The 26,123-nt window shown below is 39.1% G+C and overlaps 1 protein-coding gene across 1 annotated transcript in view; it reads left to right on the top strand.

The window, feature by feature from the left end:
• The first annotated feature begins 14,499 nt into the window (after nt 1–14,499).
• Nucleotides 14,500–26,123, top strand: part of ATP5F1B (ATP synthase F1 subunit beta) — a 151,397-nt gene continuing 139,773 nt past the window's right edge. The window contains exon 1 of the mRNA XM_078076147.1: nt 14,500–14,503. The gene's annotated coding sequence lies outside the window, so the exon portion shown is untranslated. The remainder of the gene's footprint in view (nt 14,504–26,123) is intronic.

The raw sequence follows: 26,123 nt of genomic DNA, 5'->3' as shown, positions 1-26,123 counted from the left end.
TGTCCCTCCCCACCCCACAAATAGATAGATAGATAGATAGATAGATAGATAGATAGATAGATAGACAGATAAAATTTAAAATAAATTAATAAAATCTTTTTTAAAAAAGAATAAAATAATTAGAAACAAACTTAAGCAGAGAGGCAAAACACTTGTACACTAGAAACTACAAAATGGTACTGAGAGAAACTAAAGACAACATAAATAAAAGGAAAGACATCCAGCGTTCATGGATTGGAAGATGTTAATTCTACCCAAAGAGATCTAGAGTATCAGTGCAATCCCTATCAAAAGCCCAGTAATATTTTTTTTACAGAAATTAAAAAAATATCCATCCCAAATTCAGTTGGAATTTCAAGGAACCCTGAATAGCCAAAACGATCTTAACATAGAACAAAGTTGGAATTCTCACACTTCCTGATTTCAAAATTTGCTACAAAGCTAAGGTAGTCAAAATAGTGTGGTATTGGCATGTAGATAGACATATAGACCAATGGAATGGAATAGAAAGTCCAGAAATAAAACACTGCATATATGGTCAAATGATTTTTTTAAAGATTTTATTTATTTATTGAGAGAGAGAGAGCATGTGTACGTCTGCACGAGCACGCAAGCGGGGGGGAGGGGTAGAGGCAGAGGAAGAGAGAAAGGGAGAGGAGCAGACTCCCCACTGAGTGGAGACCAATGCAGGGCTCTGTCCCACAACCCTGAGATCACAACCTGAGCTGAAATCAAGAGTTGATGCTTACCCGACTGAGCCACCCAGGCGCCCCATGATCAGATGATTTTTGATGAAGGTACCAAAACCATTCAAAGGGGAAAGGACCGTCTTTTCAACAAATGGTGCTTGGAAAACTAAATATCCACATGTAAAAGAATGAAGGTAAACCTTTACCTTATACCATACACAAAAATTAACTCAAAATGAATCAAAGACTTAGAGATATAACTATAAAACTTTTTGAAGAAAAGATGGGTGGAAAGCTTCCTGACATTAGATTTGGCAATGATTTCTTGGATATGACACCAAAAGCACAGGCAACAAAAGAAAAGAATAGATACATTGAACTACATCAAAATTAAAAACTTTTTGCACTCCTACCTTTTTGATTATATATTGTGCTATTGAAACAAAGGGTTTGAGGGCTTAGTGTTTCCTCTGATAGTGGGGTCATGTCGGTAGCTGCCGTGTCCATTGCAAACACATGCCTCCCTCTGCATAAGAAGAGTAAATGGTATAACCAGTTATACACAGACGGCATGAACCCCTCCCTCAACATTTCTCTCTCAGATTTTCAGGGAAGCTTTTAATTTGTTTACTTAATAATAAACCAGCCTTATGACTGACACTACAATAAAAGGCAAATACCTTAAATCACTCTTGCGATGTATTAGCCAAACAGCATTTGATCAAAAGTATAAATGGAAGTTGATGATCCAAGGCCTTCACGTGAGGAAATTATTTTTCCAGACATTATCCAATAATCTAGACAAAATTTAATTTCCCTAAAAAGTAGTCAACTTACAAGACGTAGTTAAAGTAGTGATGATTAATACTAGTTTTTAATGGCCGAGTACATTTTTTTCATGTTCCAAATACAGATCTCCGTGTTCTCCCAGTTCATTCTTATCCTCCCAGCATCCCCCATCTCATTTAAACAAACAAATAAAAAAGGTTTACGACTTTGCTTTTATTATCTAGGTTAGGCAAATCTCCCCCCAATTTTACACTGTTAAAAAACAAAATTCAGGGGCGCCTGGGTGGCTCAGTCAGTTAAGCGTCTGCCTTGGGCTCAAGTCATGATCCCAGGGTCCTGGGATCGAGTCCCACATTGGGCTCCCTGCTCTGCAGCAAGCCTGCTTCTCCCTCTCCCACTCCCCCTGCTTGTGCTCCCTCTCTCGCTGTGTCTCTCTCTATCAAATAAATAAATCTTTAAAAAAAAAAAATTCAACCAAGTAAATCTGAAGATCTAATTGGTTTTAATAAATGATTCATGAACCAGGCAGCATCCCATCTAGCAAATACAGGAGAGCTCCAAAGAACTGTACAAAATGGAAGGTTTTTAAAAGCAGAGAAGAGATGTAAAAAAGGAATGTATTACCAAGGAATGCATTGCTTTAGGTATGTCACCCTCCTAAGGGGAACAAAAGGGGTCTGCTAGGAAATTACCTCCTAGTATCTACCAGAAAATTTAGTTTGGCTGGTTAAAGGTTACATTCTGGGTGGGGGTGGGGTGGTTGAAACTGTAGTTAGATTAGGTATTGAGTTTTGGTTTCATGACATGGGGCCTTAACATAAGTGACACCATTTGGGGCCTGTGGTTTTCTTTTTAACACCATCAAGTTTTAATTTTGTCAAAGAAACATAATCAGAATCCTCTTAAAACCCCATCCCAAGTAGTCATGAATTTATCAATTACCCAGCCATCTCAAGGGTTAATCAGCACAAACTTCTTGGACTCATTCTTATTTGCATTTAATGAAAAGACATGCTATTCAGTTTCTGAATATTGATATGAGCTGGGACCAGGCTCTACTGAAGGTCATGAATGGTGGAACTGGTTGGCCTGAAAGACCTCTAAGCTCCAGTGGGAAGGCAGATAAAAGCAGACCCAAAGCTAATCCAGAACATCCTGTTCCTTGTAGTAGGAGCCAACAGATTGTATACATAGATGGTTCTGTGCTAAAGTACAATCACTTCCCCAGGGGAGGTTTTCTTCCTCTAACCCTTTCAGTTTAGGCCTCAGTGCTTCAAACAGAATGTAACATTTAACAGAACAAAAGAGGTCAGTCACCACGTGGATTCAAAACCACATGGATTAAAGACAGAAAGGACTTGCACTTGAGAAACCCAGGCAGAAACAACTGAACATCCAAGATGAATTTGGCCTCACCAAGAGGGGAGAGGTAGAGAGAAAGAGCCCAAGCTGACATGAGGCTCCTGTAGACAACTCCACCCTGGCCAAGGCAAGGTTAGAAAAATTAGTGGATAAATTTAATATACAACCTGTGGTTATGTTATGCTTAATCATATTGAAGCTTTTGAATATTTCTTTCTCAAATCTATTCCTTTTTTGTTTCTTAAATGCATTAATCTGACATTTTGTGAAAACATTAATTTTGAACATTAACCTGTCCTCCCAAGATAAATATCTGATATTAAAGGAGTCTCTTTAATTCAAATGATGCCTTGTGATATCTCTGCCCAGAGCAATGTGACTCCCATGACCAATGCTATCAAAACCATCTATTTCAATACATTTGTCAATGCATCATGTTTGCAAAAAAGTATCAGTATTATGTGTTATATAAATTGAGCTAGATATTTTCTTGGCTGGATTTACTGAGTTTTGTCAGATAGTTAACATTTCAGCCTAACCTCAAATTTTTTTCTCTGTAAAGAAATAGAAGCAAAGAAATTGGTTTTCATGTATGCACACTAAGCAATTTACAAAAGTGCAGAATTCATATGTATAAAATGAGAATCATGACATCGGTAAAAAGAAACACCCTTTCATTAAAAAGTATACGGTAGGGGTGTCTGGGTGGCTCAGTCGGTTAAGTAGCCGACTCTTGATTTCTGCTCAGGTCATGATCTTGGGATTGTGGGATGGATCCCCACGTCAGGTTCCACACTCGGTGTGGAGTCTGTTAGTCCCTCCCCCTCTGCTCCTTCTTTCTCTCTCAAATAAATAAATAATCTTTTGAAAAAGTACATGGTAAATACCTGATTGCTCAAGATAATTGCACTTGACCTATTTTAGATCACTGGAATCTGTCTTTACTAATTTATATAACTAGTGACCAAGTCCCACTCATTCTTTCTTTGCAGGGCCTCTAGGATCCATCCTTCTCTCCACTTCAAATAAGATAATCGATTTTTAAATGTTTTTTACACACTGGAAAATACTATACAAATACAAAATATTACTGCTATTCCCACTATGGTCTCCTTACTTCGTCATCTCCTCTTTAGGTCCCTGTACCCTTCTGATTCTCCTTTCTCCAGTCTTATCCCTTCTTATTCCCACTAATTTGACATTAAAGACCATAACTATCTTGGATCACAATAATATCTCCTCCCTGGGACATAGAAGCTGTAGCAAATATGACAAGAAAATACCTGACAGCTATGTCATGTAAATGTCCACATATGTTGGTAGACAAAAAACATTAAGACACCATTAGATAAAATAGCACAGAATTGTGTACTGTGGGACAGAAAGGAAATAGATCTACAGAGACCTCAGGCAACTTTGCCATAACTTAAAGGAGTTTTTCTATCTTCAAACTGCCTGTTGTGGAGCCATGAAAATATGCTCTCCGAACCTCCTTCCCCCAAAAAATAATACAAAACATAGATCTAAAGTCCCAGTGCTGCTTACTGCAGCAGCATTTCCAAAAACAATTATTTTTTAATATTTATTTTATTTGAGAAAAAGAGAGAGAGCATATGCATGCATGAGCTGGGGGAGGGGCAGAGGGAGAGAGAGAGAGAAAGAATCCTCAAGCAGACACCCCCCCAGCTCTGCAGCGCTCCTCCCCCCCCACGCCCCCGAGTGCGGAGCCCCAATGCAGGCCTCAATCTCAGGATCCTGAGATCATGACCTGAGACGAAATCAAGAGTCGGCTTCTTAACGGACTGAGCCACCCAGACGCTCCAAACACAAATATTTTTTTAAACAGCCTAAATATCCAATTACTAGAAGTTACATGAATTATAAATTATAATACAAGTCATTAAAATGTATAAAGATTATGTAGAGAGATAGTATATTAAGTGAAAAAAGGACATTATTTTGACACTGTAATTAAAATGTTAAAATTATGTCTGCATAGTGAAACATGGAAAAAATCTAACAGTTTAATTTGTTAGGGTGATTGAACTCTTATTAGTTGGATTATTATCTTTCTTTTATTTTCATTTGCATGAATGCTCTTCATGCAGTTTTTAAATTTTTTTTAAAGAATCTAGATATTGATTATTTGAAAACAAAGTTGTTATATCTTGGATCCTATTATCCCCTCTGGATAATAATAATACACCCTCAGAGGGATATTATAATAATAATAATACACCCTCAGAGGGATGTTGAGACTTAAAATTAGACAATGTTTTTACCAACATTTTGGAAACTGCCCAATATTAGGCAAATGTAAAGTCACATAAAAAGCTAGTGAGATAGGGCGCCTGGGTGGCTCAGTCAGTTAAGCATCTGCCTTAGGCTCAGGTCATGATCCCGGGGTCCTGGGATCAAGTCCTGCATCAGGGGAGTCTGCTTCTACCTCTCCTTCTGCCCCTCCCCCCGCTCATGCTCTCTCTCTCAACTAAATAGAATCTTAAAAAAAAAAAAAAAGCTAGTGAGCTAGATCAAATCACCAGGATGTACACTTTAAATATCTTATAATTTTATGTCAATATAACTCAATAAAGCTTTTTAGAAAAAAGCTAGTGGGATATAAATATGAGAGAATGAGGGGCACCTGGGTGGCTCAGTCATTAAGCGTCTGCCTTCAGCTCGGGTCTTGATCCCAGGGTCCTGGGATGGAGCCCTGCATTGGGCTCCCTGCTGGGCAGGAAGCCTGCTTTTCCCTCTCCCACTCCCCCTGCTTGTGTTCCCTCTCTCGCTGTGTCTCTCTCTGTCAAATAAATAAATAAAATCTTAAAAAAAAAATAAATATGAGAGAATGAAACTAACATTCATTGACTACCTACTACATGCCACTATACTAAGATCTCTCTGCATTCACACACACACACACACACACGATCTCATTTAATCTTCAAGCAGTTCCTGCCCTCCATAGGTCCCACCTTTTCCATCAACCTGATCTCCGACCAAGGTTCCCCAGCATGAACATTCTCTCTAAGGACAGTCCTGCCCACACACACCCCTGCATGAGGCTGCTCATACACTTTGACTCACACTGTCCAATTTGACAAGTACCTATTGAATAGCTACCAAGAAAGATGATACAAACACATAGAAGATTGAGTCCTTTATCTAAAGAGTTGCCAATATCTGGGTACCTGACTGGCTCAGATGGTAGAGCACACCAACACTGGATCTCAGGATCAGGAGTTCAAGCCCCACGTTGGACAGTAGAGCCTACTTAAAAAATATAAACTAAAGCGTTATCAATCTCATTTGAGAAAATAGGTAGGCTTTAAAGAACTAGCTTACTCAACGGAGAAAAGTTATGTACAACTTGGAACATATAATTTATTATCCAAATCAAGTCATTTTTGAGACTATGAAGAGGGGTATTAATAATTATGCTGAGGCAGTATGAGTAAAAACTGGGCAAAACAGGACATATAGACCCCATAAGGAGATTAGATCTGGGTAACCCTTTGTTTGCTGAACACCAAGAGAGACATGGGTTTACACACGTGGAACTGGAAGTAGGGCCAAGTTAAATCAATCTGCGTGATGGAGAATTTGATGTTCCCAGGGGAAATCCCCAGAGCAATGGGAAGAAGTCAAGAAGCTGGGTGCGGGTGGAAAAGCATGAGAGAGAGAAGACCCCATGTAAAGGTAAAAGAGAAGAAGTTTGGGGGATCGAACCACTTATGGATTTTAAGGTGCTTTCTTCTCCATACAAAATCTTCAGTAAAACCTATGCTGCCCATCACTACTCTTTTGTAAATGGATTCTCCGGGGGGAAATTGGAGAGATTCTGAGTTCCACTTTTGTGTTTATGTGGGGCAAAAACAGACATGGCTACCTAAGCTAGAGCACAAGAGACCACCACATCAGGGTTAATCAACAAAAACAACTCCTTGAGTGTATCCTATATACTAAACACTAGAGGCTTTATATACATTCTTTTTTTTTTTTAAGATTTTATTTATTTATTTGACAGAGAGAGAGAGAGAGAGAGCACAAGCAGGGGAAGTGGCAGAGGGAGAGGGAGAAGCAGACTCCCTGATGAGCAGGGAGCCCGACGCAGGGCTTGCTTGATCCCAGGACCTGAGCCAAAGGCAGACGCTTAACTGACTGAGCCACCCAGACGCCCCTGCATTTTCATTCATCTTTAAACAAGTTTCGATGTGATGTGCGATGTGAAAGCATGTGGTATAGACTGAGTCTCCTTGCCTCTGTGACCTCACTGCCTGGCTCAAAGGAGTTCATTTGTGTTACATGGATACCAGTTTGAAAAATAAAGCTAAAGGAATATAAAAAGGAAAGTCTGGGGGATGTCACATTTCCTTGGGTCTAAACTAAAGAGACCTCAACTCTGGGCAACTTTGTTACATAATCACATTAGAAGCTATTCGTGGCACTATTTTCTATTCCTTTGCCTCTGTGCCCTAGGTGTTCCACATAAAACACTATCTTCTTACCACTTCCACCCACACCAAAAACCTGCAGCGTAGCTCAATGAACAACTCTTCGTATCTGTGAAGTTCTGAAGCATCTGTCTCTGCTTTCTCATTCAATGAATATTTATTAAGCGACTATTATGTTCAAGGAACAATGTCTTCTGACGTCCCCCGCAGCCCCCTTGAGACCCAATGCAAGAAATGAACAAAGGCGCTATTACAAATGTACACCCAGACACTGAGTAATGACTGGTGAGGGTGCATCCAACTCTACTTCTGCAACTTCTGCTTTCAGAATGATTACATCCTGTACTTCCTCTGTCCCAGCTTTCCCTGTGCCTTTTAAACTCTTATAATTTGGGCGTCAGCATGATACAAGCCATCTAGAAACAGCATTTAAAAGTTTAGGAAAACTTTGTTGTTCTTGGTATGTTCTCACTTCAGCTGCTATGGCTAATGAGAAGTGACTATAATATGTGAGAAGTAAAATGTGTCCTTAGACCAACAGAACCGAAGAACTTGACTGCTATAACAAATTGCATCGCTCTTCCTCATAAAACTAAACTGCATAGAAATAGAAGTTCAGTTTCCAACTCAATGAGGAAGTTTACGGAGTTGGTTCAATGTAGAGAAGAGGGCTGGTGTGAGGTGGGGGAGCCTGGGGACACACAGAGGATAGAGCCCTCCTCAGAGGAGACTTATGAAAGGGTAGTGTTAAGGAGAAGTCTCAAGAAAGAGGGAATGGTCAAGAGGCAAATACTATAGTGAGGTCAGTCGATGTCAGAGCTGACTAGCATCCATTAACTTTTTTATCTGGAGGTTACAGGAGTTGGCAAAGAAAAGAGCTAGGCTGCACCAGATTGAGGAGGACACAAGGGTAAAGAAGTGAAGAGTGGGGGCGCCTGGGTGGCTCAGTTGGTTAAATGCCTGCCTTCAGCTCAGGTCATGATCCCAGGGTCCTGGGATCGAGCCCCGTGTCAGGCTCCCTGCTCAGTGGGGAGTCTGCTTCTCCCTCTCCTCCCCACCCCCCAGCTCGTGCTCTCTCTTGCCGTCTCTCTCTCTTGCTCTCAAATACATAAAAAAATCTTTTTAAAAAAAGAATAAAATGGAGTCATCAAAAATATTTATTAAAAAAAGAAGTGGAGAGTAGAATATAAACTAGTCTTTTTGAAGAATTTTAATTCAAAGGGAAGAGCAAGACAGGGCAATATCTAGAAAGAGATGCTAGGGTACAGGGAAAGTCTTTTCAAGATGGCAGATGCCTCAGGGCACCTGGGTGGCTCAGCTGGTTAAGCGACTGCCTTCGGTTCAGGTCATGATCCTGGAGTCCCGGGATCGAGTCCTACATCGGGCTCCCTGCTCAGCGGGGAGTCTGCTTCTCCCTCTCCCGCTCCCCCCCTCTTGTGCACTCTCTCTCTCTCTCATTCTCTCTCTCAAATAAATAAATAAAATCTTTAAAAAAAAAAAAAAAGATGGCAGATGCCTCTAGGCTTGAGGAGAGAGCCTATGGACAGAAGAGGTTGAGGACACAGGCTAGGGAAGGAGTAAGATGCAGGAAGGGATTGGATTCAGAACAGGGGAAGGAATTAGCCTTACAAGAGGAAAGACACGTATTCCGTAAAACTACAGGGAAGGAAATTATGTCGGTCAGTGGGACAGGAAATGGAGTTTCCTCATTTGGTACCTTCAGTTTTCAGTATAACTAATAGACTGTGGGGTTGGAGCATTGAGAATAATGATGAATGTTTAAATGAATCCTGGGGAAATGGGAGACAGCTGGTTAGGGATGCAGACGATGCTGCAGAAAGCTAGCTCAGTGTGAGACCGCAAGTTCAATATTATAGGAGCAAGACTGACTGCTACAATGGCTATGTGTCTGTCCTCTCCTGGGAAGAAAATGAAAGCAAAAGCAGGTTGATAGATTGGAGGAAGTGAAGGAAAGGGTCAAGGGACCTGCAGAGTACATGAGGCCAAAGAACAGGGATTTGGGAGGAAAAAATTGAGAGACCTGGAAATACCATGTAAAAGAAAGAAACAAAGCCTTCAGAGAAGGAATGCCTCTGAGCGTTAAGAGTCCAGACTGAGTTAATGACCTGTCTGCCTGAAACAGAAAACGGTCACTAAAGTTGGGGAGATCAAGAAAGTTTGGGGGCGCCTGGGCAGCTCTGTCAGTTAAGCAACTGACACTTGATTTTGGCTCAGGTCATGATCTTAGGGTTGTGAGATCGAGCCCCATGTCAGCCTCTGCACTGAGCATGGAGCCTGCTTGGGATTCTCTCTCTCCCTCTGCTCCTCCCTCCCTCCCTCTCTCTCTCCATCTCTAAAAAAAAAGAAAGAAAAAAGTGTGAAACTAGGATATCATATCATCGTCATGGGCACTGAAGACACCTAGACTGATGGCAGAACTGTGATGGAGAAGACCATAAACAAGATGAAAAAACATAGTGGATATGGTGGGCATTTGGGTTTTGACCACCCAGCTTCTAATTCTTCCTCTTTAAATATAGCACCTTAAGGGGCACCTGGCCTGCTCAGTCGGTGGCGCATGCAACTCTTGATCTCGGGGTTGTGAGTTCGAGCCCCACATTGGGTGTAGATTACTTAGAAAAATAAAATCTTTAAAAATAATAATAAATGAATAAATATCACATCTTGACTTCTCTTTGGGGAATCACCTCTCTCATGGACTGCAGGCTAGATGGGTGTGTATATCCCAGTACTTTGTCCTCCTCTAGCCAAGGGATGGGCATAGTACAGGGCAGTTCAAACACAAAGGATGATTAGGACACATTTATTTCAGAGTGGCGCCCTGACAAACCTAACAAGGAGTTCTTGCTATTGAGACTCTTCAAGCCTGGCTTTTAAGCCTTGAGTTCTATACCCCACCCCGGAAAATTCTTCCCATAAGCCATCCTTTTGCTTGGGTTAACAAAAGGTAGTTTCTGTTGCTTACATCAAGAGCACCCTTACTAGGACAGTTCTAAGGTGACTATACATCTTGGTTAGCCTGGTCCTAGCTCATGCCTATGGCCACAGTGTCACACCTGGTTTAACATTTATCCTGGCTTTTTCCTTTTTTATTATTTTTTATTATTTATTTATTTATTATTAAAATAAACACAAATGGATTTGGAAGAGTTCACTTTGTATTTATACCTTCTGCCATGCTTGTCTAGTAGCACTAAAGAGAATTCTCACTTCACCAGGTAGTTAAATCTACCAAAAACCCAGAATTAAGGCATCTCTCTTTTCTCAAATCTTCACAGGGTGTTCAATGATAAAACAACATGCAAAGTGTGCTTGGACATGAGCAGATGAGAACAGCCAATTCCTGGTCTCAGATGGTAAGGGGGAAAGTATTCCATACTGCTGCCCCTATTGGTCTCTTGGGGAATAAACTAGCCAGTTGTGCCTGGTCTGTGCTGAGACCTGTGGGATGCACAAAGCCCTGAGCTAAAAATCTGTGGGGTCAGTGAGAAAGTATAGGTTACATGTACATGAAATATGTACAGGAACAAGACTACGTGCTACTGCTGGAGCCTGAATGTTCTTGTTCACAGTGATTTTGTATGGTACAAATCTACAATGATTTATTTATTTCATTGTTTGATCATGCTTTCTTATTTTGCAATAGACCTTTGGAAGCAATGAGCCTAAAAGTGCATATTTAACTTAAAATTAAGTAACAAATTTCCATTTCTTTAAAAAGTTAATGTAACTTGCAAATATTTGTTGACACAAATAGAGGCCTTACTAATACCACTGACCAACCCAGGACAGTTGAAAAAGCATCTGCATCTACTTCAAAAGTTAGCCATTATTGCGGCTCCTGGCTGGCTCAGTCGGCGGAACATGCAACTCTTGATCTTGGGGCTGTGAGTTTGAGCCCCACACTGGGTGTAGAGATTAATTAAAAAAAAAATCTTTTTAAAAAAAAGTTAGCCATTATTTTATGAAGACTGTACCCAAAGACAAAGACTTAACACCTGCAACTGCAGATGACACATTTCCATATCACTCTGTGAAGAATCACTTTGCATTTTGAACAAATGACAGTTTTGATCCCAAGTTTTCTTGTCCACATGTGATAAATGAAGCCAAAGGTGATGATGTGTCAACTCATTAGCAGAAGAATTTCACAAATGGCTAATAATGCCATTTTATGTCAGTATTATCATGTGATTCGTGTAGAAAATGAATTAATTACAATAATGCTTTGATTTTTTATCCAATTATTAAAATTAAAGTAAAGCTTTTGAAGTTAATTCTGTCAAAGATGAAAACATGCAACATTGTAAATGTAACTGTAAATTCAGCTAAAAAGTTCAACATTAAAGATAAAGTTATTATTTTTGGCAGTAATAATTACAAGTACAGAAGTTTGATAGAGTCCAGTGTCATAATTAGAACAATGTTTTCACTAAATTAAAAATCTGTGGAGGAGAAAGGCTCTTGGCCTTGGTTGTGGCACACGTATCATTAATGATGGCTTCCCAACAAGCTGCGATCTTCTACCAATCAAAGTAAAAGTTGTATCTGTCAACTTTTACAAATATTTTAATTTATATACAGAGTAAATGAACTACACTACTGAAATTTGTTGTGACAAAACTGATGTTAAAAGTGTATACTTTGTTCTCGGGGCACCTGGGTGGCTCAGTCGTTAAGCGTCTGCCTTCGGCTCAAGTCATGATCCCAGAGTCCTGGGATCGAGCCCCGCATCGGGCTCCCTGCTCCACGGGAAGCCTGCTTCTCCCTCTCCCACTCCCCCTGCTTGTGTTCCCTCTCTCGCTGTGTCTCTCTCTGTCAAATAAATTAATAAAATCCTAAAAAAAAAAAGTAAATACTTTGTTCTAATAATTGAATTACAGAGTATTTTACACAAAGGATACAAAAACACTAATTCAAAAAGATATATTCACCCCTATGTTTATTGCAGCCTTATTTACACCAGCCAAATTATGAAAGCAGCCCAAATGTCCATCAGTAGATGAATGGATAAAGAAGATGTGGTATAATGTACAATGGAATATTATTCAGCCATAAAAAAAACAATGAAATCTTGCCATTTGCAACAACATAGATGGAGCTAGAGAGTATAATGCTGAGTGAAATAGTCAGAGACAAATACCATATGATTTCACTCATACGTGGAATTTAAGAAATAAAACAAAGGGGAAAAAAGGGCAAACCAAAAAACAGACTCTTAACTATAGAAAACAGTGGTTCTCAGAGGAGAGGTGGGGGTGGGGTGGATGAAATAGGTGAAGGGGATTAAGAGTACACTTATCACAATGAGCACTGAGTAATGTATAGAATTGAATCACTATATTGTACACCTGAAACTAATATAACACTGTGTGTTAACCATGCTGGAATTAAAATTTAAAAAAATTAAAATAATTTTAAAATGAAGAAAAATAAATGCATGCTTTGTGTAAAACTTAACCATATAATAGGCCATGAAGCAAGTCTCAACAAATATCAAAGTCCTCTGCTGATAGTTCTCTCACCAAAAAATAGTTATTCTACAAAACATAACCAAATGGTTGCTAGAAAATCCTCGTGAGTTTAAATACACAGTAATGAAAATGAAGAAACTACTTCCATGTATAACACTACAGGCATATTGTGTAAGCATAATGCTGGCCAAGAGAAGCAAGGTATGTAAGAACTGAAATAGGTAAAACAAGACTATGTTTTTTAGGAATACAATCGTAGATATTCTATAAGATCTCACTTGCTTGTGGAATCTTAAAAACAAAAACAAAAACCGAGCTCACAGATACCAGAGAACAAATTGGTGGTTGCCCAGTGGGGGGCTGTGTGTGGTGGGGGGAGCTGCATAGAGAAATGGATGAAGGGAGGCAAAAGGTACAAACTTCCAGTTATAAAATGAGTAAGTCCTGGAGATATAATGTACACAGCATGGTGACCATAGTTAATAATACAGTATCGCATCTTTGAAAGTTGCTAAAAGAGATCTTAAAACTTCTCATCATAAGAAAAAATTTTGTAATTATGTATGGTGATGGATGTTAACTAGACTTATTGTGGTGATTATTTCAGAATCCATACAAATATCAAATCATTATGTGGTACACCTGAAACTACTATAATATGTGTCAATTATATCTTAATGTTTAAAAAGGAAGGAAAATCTTGACTAGTTAAGCTAAAAGTTAAAAAGAAAACCAAGGAAATGATTTTAACAAGTCTGGGTAGTGTTTACCTCTAGATGGTCAAATGAGGATAATATACATTGAGTGGCAGTGCTCCGTATGTTGACCAAAGTGGGAGTTACAAGGGTATTCACTTTATAGTTATTTATTAAATTCTACATATATAATGCATTTCTTTGTATGTACATTATATTTCACAGTAAAAATAAGCTTACTTATTAAGGGGATGGAATTAAAGGATTATATTAATTAAAGGAAATAAAGAAATAAATACTTTGAATGAGTACAGGGTTTCCTTTGAGAGGGATGAAAATGTTCTGAAATTAGAGACAATGGTTGCACACGTCTACGAACATACTAAGCACCACTAAATTGTACACTTAAGGGGGTGCCTGGGTGGCTCAGTCGTTAGGCGTCTGCCTTCGGCTCAGGTCATGATCCCAGGGTCCTGGGATCGAGCCCCACATCGGGCTCCCTGCTCCGCGGGAAGCCTGCTTCTCCCTCTCCCACTCCCCCTGCTTGTGTTCCCTCTCTCGCTGTCTCTCTCTCTGTCATAAATAAATAAATAAATAAATAAATTGTACACTTAAATGAATGATTTTTATGGTATGTGAATTATGTATCATTGAAAAGACATGACCACCAGTTGACCCGTGAGCTGGGCTCAGGTGACCACAGGCTCCTCGCCCCGTCCCCTGTTGCTGGGAATGTGGATTCCCCTTGCCTTTCCCGCTCCCAGGAGCTACTCCAAGGACACAGCCTTGAGATAGTGATGTGGGGTTGACAACACCTGCCCCGTATACATGACTGAACCCAGCTAGGGCCTCTTTATAAACTCTTAAGATGCAGCGGGCGGGTGCAGGGATCCATTCATTTTGCTGCCGCCCAAGACAAGCATCTTATGTAAGTTCCTTTTGCTTATTAAAACTGCCACCTACCCACCTGGAGTGGCCTGCCTCTTTTTTCCGTCTCTCCCTACCCTCTGAGTACGGGGGCCTGTTTCAGATTTTACCCAGGAAGCTCCCAAGAAGGTTTCAAACCAACAAAAATTATATAATTTTAAGTATTGCAGCACCAAATTTTATTCCCAAAAATATCCCAGTTTCAACAATTTCTTGGTCACCCTATATTTAGAATTATATACCATTTCACATGTGTTTTCTTTTTCCCATTGACATCATTTAACATTTTCCTATGTTCAAAACCTTCAAGACATCCCATGGAGGTTTCTATTTAAGATGTGCGCATCCACCACTCTGCACTTGGCCCTGGCCTTCCTTGACAAGAGTTTAAAACAAACACCTTATCTTGAAAATCAAAGACAAAGATTTAATATGTCTTTAATAATAATTACAAAGATTTAATATTTAAAGCAAATATTTAATATGCTTTGCCATGTTAAGATTTGTTCTTTTCAACTGATGTATTGGTGCCCGAAAATTGTTTATATCCACCCATTCCACAAATATTTACTGTGTTTGTTGTATCTGGCTAGACCCAGGGCCAAGTACCCTGTGTGCCTGGTACCTGGTCCCTCTCCAGAATGTTACAATCTACTGTGAGAGAGAAGTCTGTGGATAGAAAACAGTAAGCAGCTCAGGAATAGTAACAGTGTTGATGAAGTGCCACAGGAATCCCCAGGAGGGAGAGAGGTCACTTGGGCAGATCATTCCAGATGGTAGGGATAGCATGTACTCAAGTACAGGATTTGGAATATTATATAAAACCATAATCCAACTCCAAACCTTTATTTAACATAGATGTAAGGAGAGAACCGAACCAGTGGTGTTCTTCCATTTTTTATTCATTCCCTCAGCAAACCTGTATGTGACGTGTCCCGGCTAACTCCAGGGGAAACTGAAGTCTTCAAAATTGTACAGGAAGGGATAGCTACGTCACTCTACACTTCGATTACAGTGTGAGAAGTGCTGGGATGGCGGTCCGTCCATCTGACATTCTGCGCTCCGACCAGAGGAAAAGCCATGCCTCCGACGAAGGGGAAGAGAACAGTCAGGAAAGTGTTCTTAGACGTGGTACCTAAACTGAGATTTTATTTTTTACAGTGATAAAACATACATAACATAAATTTTACCATTTTAATCATTTTAAAGTGTACAGTTCAGTGGCATTGAGGACATCCACATTGTTGTACAACCTGAACCGAGACTTTTAAAATGGTTCTTTTTTTTTTTTTTTTTGCTTATTATAATGCTCATTGTAGAAAATTTAGGAAGTATGACATAAGGAAGGAAGCAAGGAATAAAGAAAGGCAGACAGGCAAAGGATGGAGAAAGAACTATCTGTGATCCCACTAGAGATAGCCCTTGTTAACACTTGAATGTGTATCCTTCTAGACTTTTCTTTATCTGTGTGAGTGTATGATGTGTGCACTTGTGTATCTTTTTTTATTTTTATTTTTTTATTTTTAGAGAGAGAATGACGGGGAGGAGCACAGGGAGACAGAGAGAGAGTCTCAAGCAGACTCCCCACTGAGCATGGAGCCTGATGCAGGGCTCGATTCCACGACCCTGAGATCATGACCTGAGCCGAAATCAAGAGTCTGACGTTCAACCGACTGAGCCACCCAGGAGCCCCACGTGTGTACCCTTTTTTAAAATCAAAAGTAGATCACACTCTTCAGATTGTTTTGTAGTCTTTTTTTCACTTTTGAAGTATATTGTGAATATATTTATTAAATTATTATATTATACTAAATATCATTTTATTTAAAATGTTAATACTATATAAATATAAATTAAATATTCTTAAATCTGTGAAACATTTAATATTATTAAATATATTGTGAATATATATATTAAATATTCTATGATATGGTTGCTTCGTTTTTCTTACAGCTTTTCACCTATTTCTGGAAATTCAAATCATTTCTCATTTGTTCTTTATTGTATTTTTAAAATGCAGCCATGAGCATTCCTTGTAGGTAAGTCTTTGCTTGGCCCGTACTTTATATCCATAGACTAAAGTCTTAAATTGCTGGATGTAAGAGTATTTAAAACATTACAAATTCTAATGATGTGTAATCAAACTTGCCCCCAAAGCAATTTACAGTCCCATGAACAGTGAGTGAAAGTGCCCTCGGGGCGCCTGGGTGGCTCAGTTGGTTAAGCGACTGCCTTCGGCTCAGGTCATGATCCTGGAGTACCAGGATCGAGTCCCACATCAGGCTCCCTGCTCAGCGGGGAGTCTGCTTCTCCCTCTGACCCTCCTCCCTCTCATGCTCTCTGTCTCTCATTCTCTCTCTCGCAAATAAATAAAATCTTAAAAAAAAAAAATTAAAAAAAAAAGAAAGTGCCCTAAGCCAGGACTTCAGGCTTCCTTAAGGACGCACTGACCCCATTTGGAGAGTGGTAGTTAACTGCAGGCCCTGAGGTGAACGGTCCAGATCAAGAAAAACCCTGAAAACCATTCCAGGGCTTGGCTTCCGTTAACTGGAATTGAACGTATGAAAATGTCTAGAGCTGCCTACTTTGTCCTCTTGCAATAAGAAGCTATACAGATGGTAAGATCATCAACTTAGCCCTTAAATTATTATGGAGGTTTTGGGTAATGCTCTCCCCACCTCCCATCCTATCATCTACCCCAGGTAGAAAGCACCCCAGTGCTTTCCCCTACCCCCAAAGAACAAGAACCTCACCACAGTGATTAATATACTGGTTTTCTGGCCTGCCAGAAATAGAAATATAAAATATCCCCATCATAAACATGACATAAATCGTAGAAAACCCCATATTACAAAAGTGTACAATGCAGAAAGTGTAGGTCCAACCCCCATCCTGCCTCTGAGACAAACCAACAATTGGGATTATTTCTCTCCCTCTCTCTCTCTCACCCACACACACCGCATGCTTGCATGTATGTATATGTACATGTGTAAATTTATTTTTACAGAGATTTCTTAATATACATGCTACTCTATATTTTTTAATTGATAATGTATCTTAGACACAACTTTCTATGTAGATAAAAAGTTGATGACTTAGAGGTTTTGCTTAAGAAATTCATTAATAGAAAGATCAAGGGCGCCTGGGTGGCTCAGTTGGTTAAGCGACTGCCTTCGGCTCAGGTCATGATCCTGGAGTCCCGGGATCGAGTCCCGCATCGGGCTCCCTGCTCGGCAGGGAGTCTGCTTCTCCCTCTGACCCTCCTCCCTCTCATGCGCTCTGTCTCTCATTCTCTCTCTCTCAAATAAATAAATAAAATCTTTAAAAAAAAAAAAAAGAAAGATCAATATTTTGTTTATCCTGTCCAGCACATCTAAATGAATGTTTAGAGGCTTCCAGCCATACAAAATAGTGTAGTCCATGGGAAAAACTCCTAAACATGCAGAGAGCTCTCAGTCGTTTGAGTTCCAGTCAGCAATTTAAATTGATTTTTGTTCCTGAAATTGCTAACTTCTCAAGAACACTTTCCCCTCAAAAAAAAAAAAAAAGAAAAGAAAAGAAAAAAGAAAAAAAGAGAAAAAGAAAACTTTCCCTCAAAACATTTACACTTCACATAATTTTATATTTCCTGTATTTGCTTCATTCAACAAATATTTATTTAATGACTACTAGATGCAAGGTCCAAGAGATTAAAGTTTTACTGTCACATTTATTGATTGATTTCCTCCACAAGGACTAAAGTATTTTGTAATGCTGGTGCCCTCTAAACATTCTACACTTTGCTAAATCAATTGAGAAGATAAATAGGAGTTTCTGTTAATGATCTACTTAAACATATTTTTTAAAGCAGTGTTTGGCCACAATAAAATTTCCAACAAAATCTACTAAAATGAGAACCTGGAAAAGTAGATTCAAATTATTACTCCCTATTGAAAAAATGTGGTTTGTTTTTTACATTCAACAAATGCTTTTTGACTGTTTACACGGTTTTGGTTTTGGGTTTGTCTCTTTTTTTCTCCTTTTTCCCCTGTCCATTTTTCTATTATTGTTTCTTCTTCTTTTCTTTTTTTAAGGTAACCTCTACACCCAATGAGGGACTCAGACTCATAACCCTGAGATCAAGTTGCACGTGCTACCAAATGAACCAGCCAGGCGCCCCATCATTGTTTCTCTTGCTTATAAATTTCAAGTTCTTTCCATTTAACAATAAAACTTTGTGATATATATAGAACCATAAAAGACCCCTAATAACCAAAGAAATCCCGAGAAAAACAAAGCAGGAGGCATCACACTTCCTGATTTCAAGCTACACTATAAAGATACAGCGATTAAAACAGTATGGTACTGACATAAAAACAGTCAACTAGACCAATGGAAAAGAATTAAGGGCCCAGAGATAAATCCAAGCATATGAAATCGACTTATAATTGACAAGGGAGCCAAGAATACTTAATGGAGAAAAGAGAGTCTCTTCAATAAATGGTGCTGGGAAAAACTGGATATTCACATGTAAAAGAATGAAACTGGACCTTTACCTAACACCACCCACAAAAATTAACTTGAAATGGATTAGACTTAAATGTAAACCCTCTCTTGGATGAAAAAAAAAGATACAAACTTCCAGTTATAAGAGAAATAAGTACTAAGAATATAATACACAATATGATGACTATAGCTAACACCGCTGTATAATATATATATGGGAAAGTTATTAAGAGAGTAGATCCTAAGAGTTCTCATCATAAGGAGATTTTTTTCTTTTTGTTTTATCTATATGAGATGATGGATGTTAACTAAACCCATTTTGGTTAATCATCTCACACCATATGTAAATTAATGTACCTTAAACTTATACAGTCCTGTATGTGAATTGTTTCTCAATAAAACTGGAAAAATTTTAATTTAAAAAATTTGTGGTTACGTATGATGCAAATACATCTTCCAACTGGTGGCTTGTCTTTTGGCCTATGTAACGTGTATTTGATATAGAGCAGTCCTTAATTTCATTGTAGTCAGACTTAATACTCTTTATGATTGTGTTTTTGCGTATGTATCTTGTTTAAAGAAACTTCCCTATCATAGAGACAATAAAGATGCTCTCAGTGTTTTATTTTGATAGTTAAAAATTTTTTGCCTTTCACATTTAGGTATTTATTCCTCTGGAACTTGTTTTTGTGTGTGGTATGGGATAGGTATCTAATTTTATTATTTTCCATAAGAAAAAACTATTGTCCTGTGTTTCTTATCAGATTGTTTCCCCACTACCTTGTTATGATACTGTCATGTCAATTTCCACATGCCTCAGCTCGCTGCTCTCTTTTTTAATGTTTTATTTAAATTCTAGTTAGTTAATATATAATGTAATATTGGTTTCAGGAGTAGAATTTAGTGATTCATCACTTACATATAACACCCAGTACTCGTTACATCACATGCCCTTCTTAATAACCATCGCCCATTTAGCCCATCCTCTGCCCACTTCCCCTCCAGCAACCCTCAGTTTGTTCTCTATAGTTAAGAGTCTCTTATGGTTTGCCTTCCTCTCTTTTTTTCTCCCTTCCCCTATGTTCACCTGTTTTGTTTCTTAAATTCCACATATGAGTGAAATCATATAGTTTTGTCTTTCTCTGACTGAGTTATTTCACTTAGCATAATACACTCTGGCTCCATCCACATCATTGCAAATGGCAAGATTTTGTTCTTTTTGATGGCTGAGTAATATTCCATTATGTATATATACCACATCTTCTTTATCCATTCATCAGTTGATGGACATTTGGGCTTTTTCCATAATTTGGCTATTGTTGATAATGCTGCTATAAACATCGGGGTGCATGTGCCCCTTCAAATTAGTATTTTTGTATCCTTTGGGTAAATACTTAGTAGTGCAACTGCTGGGTCATAGGGTGGTTCTATTTTTAACTTTTGAGGAACCTCCATACTGTTTTCCAGAGTGGCTGCACCATTTTACATTCCCACCAACAGTGTAGGAGGGTTCCCCTTTCTCCGCATCCTCACCAACATCTGTTGTTTTCTGTGTTGTTAATTTTAGCCATTCTAACCAGTGTGAGGTGGTATCTCATTGTGGTTTTGATTTGTATTTCCCTGATTATGAGTGATGTTGAGCATCTTTTTATGTGTTTGTTAGCCATCTGTGTGTCTTCTTTAGAAAAATATCTATTCATGTCTTTGGCCCATTTCTTAACTGGATTATTTGTATTTTGGGTGTTGAGTATGATAAGTTCTTTATAGATATCCGATACTAACACTTTATGAGATAGGTCATTTGCAAATATCTTCTCCCATCCTGTCAGTTGCCTTTTAGTTTTGTTGATTCTTTCCTTGGTGCAGAAGCTTTTTATCTTTTTTATCTTGATGAAATCTCAATAGTTCATTTTTAATTTTGTTTCCTTTGCCTCCAGAGAGTTGTGTCTAGTAAGAAGTTGCTATGACCAATGTCAGAGAGGTTGCTGCCTCTGTTCTCTAAGGTTTTGATGGTTTCCTGTCTCACATTTAGGTCTTTCATCCATTTTGAATTTATTTTTGTGTATGGTATAAGAAAGTGGTCCAGTTTCATTATCTTGCATGTTGCTATCCAGTTTTCCCAACACCATTTGTTAAAGAGACTGTGTCTTTTTTCTATCGGATATTCTTTCCTGCTTTGTCAAAGATTAGTTCACCATAGAGTTATGGGTCCATTTCTGGGTTTTCTATTCTGTTCCATCGATCTAGGTGTCTGTTTTTGTGCCAGTACCATACTATCTTGATGACTACAGCTTTGTAATGTAGCTTGAAGTCTGGAATTGTGATGCCACCAGCTTTGGTTTTCTTTTTCAACATTCCTTTGACTATTCAGGGTCTTTTCTGGTTCCATACAAATGTTAGGATTATTTGTTCCAGCTCTGTGAAAAATGTTGATGATATTTGGATAGGGATTGCATGAATGTGTAGATTGCTCTGGGTAGCATAGACATTTTAACAATATTTGTTCTTCCAATCCATGAGCATGAAGTGTTTTTCAATTTTTTTTTTTTAAGATTTTATTTATTTATTTAATTGACAGAGAGAGAGAGAGACAGTGAGAGAGGGAACACAAGCAGGGGGAGTGGGGGAGGGAGAAGCAGGCTTCCCACCAAACAGAGAGCCCGATGCGGGGCTCGATCCCAGGGCCCCGGGATCATGACCTGAGCCGAAGGCAGTCGCTTAACCAACTGAGCCACCCAGGCACCTCTGTTTTTCCATTTCTTTGTGTCATCTTCTATTTCTTCCATAAGTGTTCTATAGTTTTCAGAGGGCAGATCTTTTCCCTCTTTGGTAAGGTTTATTCCTAGGTATCTTATGGGTTTTGGTACAATTGTAAGTGGGATCAATTCCTTGATTTCTCTTTCTGCTGCTTCATTACTGGTGTATAAAAATGCAACATATTTTGTATCCTGCGACTTTGCTGAATTCATGTAGCAGCTCTAGCAATTTTTTGGTGGAGTCTTTTGGGTTTTCTACATAGAGTATCATGTCCTCTGTGAATAGTGAAGGTTTGACTTCTTCTCTGCTGATTTTGATATCCTTTACTTCCTTTTGTTGTCTGATTGCTGAGGCAAGGACTTCCAGGACTGTGTTAAATAACAATGGTGAGAGTGGACATCCCTGTCTTGTTCCTGACCCTACAGGAAAGGCTCTCAGTTTCTCCCCATTGAGGATGATATTAGCTGTGTCTTTTGTATATGGCCTTTATGATGTTGAGGTATGTTCCCTCTAGCCCTACTTTATTGGGGGTTTTTATCAAAAATTGATGCTGTACTTTGTCAAATGCTTTTTCTGCATCTACTGAGAGGATCATATGGTTCTTATCCTTTCTTTTATTAATGTGGTGTATCACTTTGATTTGCAAATATTGAACCACCCTTGCAGCCCAGTAATGAATCCCACTTATTCGTAGTGAATAATTCTTTTAATACACTGTTGGATTCGATCTGCTAGTATCTTGTTGAGAATTTTTGAATCCATGTTCATCAGGGATATTGGCCTGTAATTCTCTTTAGTGGGGTCTTTGTCTGGTTTTGGAATCAAGATAATGGTGGCCTTGTAGAATGAGTTTGGAAGTTTCCCTTCCATTTCTATTTTTTGGAATAGTTTGAAAGAATAGGTATTAACTTTTCTTTAAATGTTTGGTAGAATTCCCCTGGGAAACCATCTGGCCCTAGACTTTTGTTTGTTGGGAGATTTTTGATTACTGATTTAATTTCTGTACTGGTTATAGGTCTGTTCAAATTTTCTATTTCTTCCTGTTTCAGTTTTGATAGTTTATACGTTTCTAGGAATTTATCCATTTCTTCCAGATTGTCCAATTTTTTGGCATAAAATTTTTCATAATATTCTCTCATAATTGTATTTCTGTGGTCTTGGTTGTGATCTCTCCTCTTTCATTTGTGATTTTATTTATTTGGGTCCTTTCTCTTTTCTTTTTGATGAGTCTGGCTAGGGGTTTATCACCTTTATTAATTCTTTCAAAGAAACCAGCTCCTAGTTTCGTTGTAGGTTAGGGTTTTCTTTTCCCTTGCCGCTTTAGGGATTCTTTCCTTATCTCTGTATTTTGCAAATTTTACTACAGTATGTCTTGGTGTTGGCCTGCTTTTGTTGATTTTGATGGGAGTTCTCTGTGCCTCCTGGATTTGGATGTCTCTTTCCTTCCCCAGATTACAGAAGTTTTCAGCTATAATTTGCTCAAATAAACCTTCTGTCTCCTTTTCCTTCTCTTCCTCTTCTGAGACTCCTACGATACGGATGTTATTACACTTTACGGAGTCACTGAGTTCCCTAAGTCTGTATTTGTGATCCAATATTTTTCTTTCCCTCCTCTTTTCAGCTTCATTATTTTCCATAATTTTATCTTCTACATCACTTAAATTTCTCTGCTTCTTCCATCCTTGTGGCCATTACATCCAGTTGGTTTCACGTCTCAGTTATAGCATTTTTTATTTTGGACTGACTAGGTTTTAGGTCTTTTATCTCTGTGCTAAGGGACTCCCTGGTGTCATCTATGCTTTTCTCAAGCACAGCTACCTATCCTTAGGATTGTTGTTCTAAATTCTGGTTTAGGCATTTTTTTTAATTTATGATTTACTTATATCTGTTTTGATTAGATCCCTGGCCATGACCTCTTCTTGTTCTTTCTTTTGGGGTGAATTCTTCTATTTTGGCATTTTGTCTAGGTCCCTGTCTTCTGTGTGTTACGAAAGCCTGTTATGTTTCCTGCTCCTGAGAGTAATGGCTACGTTAAGAAGAGGTCCCTATACTGTCCAGGGCCTGGCACTTCAGGAAGTGTTTCTGGTGTGTGCTGTGTGCAGTCTGCTGTTGTTTTGGCTGCTCTTTCCCTCAGGTTAGTCCTCTGCAGAGCTTCTCCTTGCCTGCAATGGGGAGTGTTTGGACCTTGTCCACTGTGTGGCAGGTTCTAACTAGATGTGCTTTGGTCTGCTCGTTAGTGTGGCAGATTCTAACTAGATGTGCTTTGGTCTGCTTGTTAGTGTGGCAGGTTCTAACTAGATGTGCTTTGGTCAGCTTGTTAAAAGAGGTTAAATCCTATTTCCCCTAGAGTTCAAGCTTTGCAGCACTCTATGGTCAGCAGACTTGGTGCATGCAGGGGGTTTGTGCTGGGCTTCTGGGGGAGGGGCCCACTGCTACTCTGGCTCTCAGGCACACCTGCCCTAGTTCAGGGGGGTGGGGCTTGGTATAATAGGCTCAAGCCTCCACTGTCGGCACTGTGCTCATGGGGGAGGGGGCGGAGCTCACACCACCGCTGTTCAGGAAGCACTCACAGAAGAGTGAACAATCTCCCCTCATGCGTCCCAGGCACCTTAGACCCCTGCTTTCACCCTGTGTCCGAGCCATCTGCTCACCTGACAGGGCACTGCTCCTGTGTTTTATCTCAAGTCCACTGGCTGGGTTTCAAAACTCCAAATTTTAGGAAGCCAGCGAGGCATGGACCCATGCTAATCCTCTGGGAGAGAGTCTCGCTGCACTGTGGCTGGTGCCAATTTGTGCTAGAAGGGCAGTCACATTAATGCGCAGGGGCTTGGAGTTAATGGTAAAGTGCAGCCAAAAGCAGTTGGTTAAGCCTCTGACTCCACTGCAGCTCAGGTCATGATCTCAGGCTTGTGAGATGAAACCCCACATCAGCTCCACACTCAGCGGGGAGTCTGTTTGAGATTCTCTCTCCCTCTCCCTCTGGCCCCCACAACTCTCTGTCTCTCTCAAATAATCTTTAAAAAAAATACAGTTGTATGGGTATAAAAATTATAAAAATATGAAACACATAATGACAGAAATGGCTTATAACTAAATAAGAATCCATGCATCCATTCTTTTTAAGATTTTATTAATTTATTTAAGAGAGTGAGCGAGAGAAAGAGCACAAGCTGGGGGAGAGGCAGAGAGAGAAGACTCCCCACTGAGTGGAAAACCCAATGTGGGGCCCAATCCCAGGACTCTAGGATCATGACCTGAACCAAAGGCAGAGGCTCAACCAACTGAGCCACCCAGGTGCCCCCCATGAGTCCATTCTTATAATAAAAAAATAAAGGAGATGGAAATTTCAGCTTGTAAATATAAGTGCAATGAGGGAGTTAAAAATCACCATTCATAATCATCACAGTAATAACTGATTTAAAAAAGAATCATTAATAATTCTAAAATTAGTAGGCAAAAGTTTGATGAGGAACAGGACATTTATATAATCTCAAAATGTCCTCACAAATTATTAGTTACAAAAGAAGAAAATTAACTTTACAGTGGAGAAACTTGGCAGACTCTATTTTTTTTAAAGATTTTATTTGAGAGAGTGAGCAAATGAGAGAGAGAGAGAGAGCATGAGCAGGGGAAGAGGGAGAAGCAGACTCCCCGCTGAGCAGAGTCCATTGCGGGACTCGATCTCAGGATGCTGGGATCATGACCTGAGCAGAAAGAAGACACTTAATCGACGGAACCACCCAGGTGCCCCTTGGCAGATTCTATTTTAACCAAAGGTTCAAACTTAACAACATCACCAATAATGAGATAAACTGACATCTATGCCCACTGATATGATGCACTGAGAGGGACAATATTACTTCTGTGGCATTTCTGCCAAAATGCAAAACCTGGATCTGATCATGAGGACAGACTATACAAATGGGAGGATGCTTTACAAAATAACTAGTACTCTTCAAAAATGTCAGTATCATAAAAGATTTTTTTTTGAAGTTAAGAAACTATTATAGGTTAAATAAGAGTACAGGGACATAACAACTAAATCAAAGTGTGATCTTGTATTGGATCAGTTGAAATGGAATGGATAACCTGTTTATCGAAAAATACTACTGATAGTGTTCTGCCATCTGAGAGAACCAAAAAAATTAAATTAAAAACAGTGCAAGTAAAAAAGCAAGCAATAATTAACTAAGAAAAAAAAAATGGTACTATAAAGGAAAAATACTTGACTGAACAGTAAGCAATATTCACATACTTAACCATGCAAACACTATTAATTACTAAAAATAAGACTTTATTAAAAATACGGGGATACAGGAAATGGTCAGGAAAGTGGTATAAATAAACTAATAGGAGAATCAACAGGATTTTTTTTTTTTAAGATTTTATTTATTTATTTGACAGAGAAAGACACAGTGAGAGAGGGAACACAAGCAGGGGGAGTGGGAGAGGGGGAAGCAGGCTTCCCAC

This window comes from Halichoerus grypus, chromosome 6, assembly GCF_964656455.1.
Source record: "Halichoerus grypus chromosome 6, mHalGry1.hap1.1, whole genome shotgun sequence".
NCBI lineage: Eukaryota > Metazoa > Chordata > Mammalia > Carnivora > Phocidae > Halichoerus > Halichoerus grypus.
This window is presented reverse-complemented; position numbering and strand designations above follow the sequence as displayed.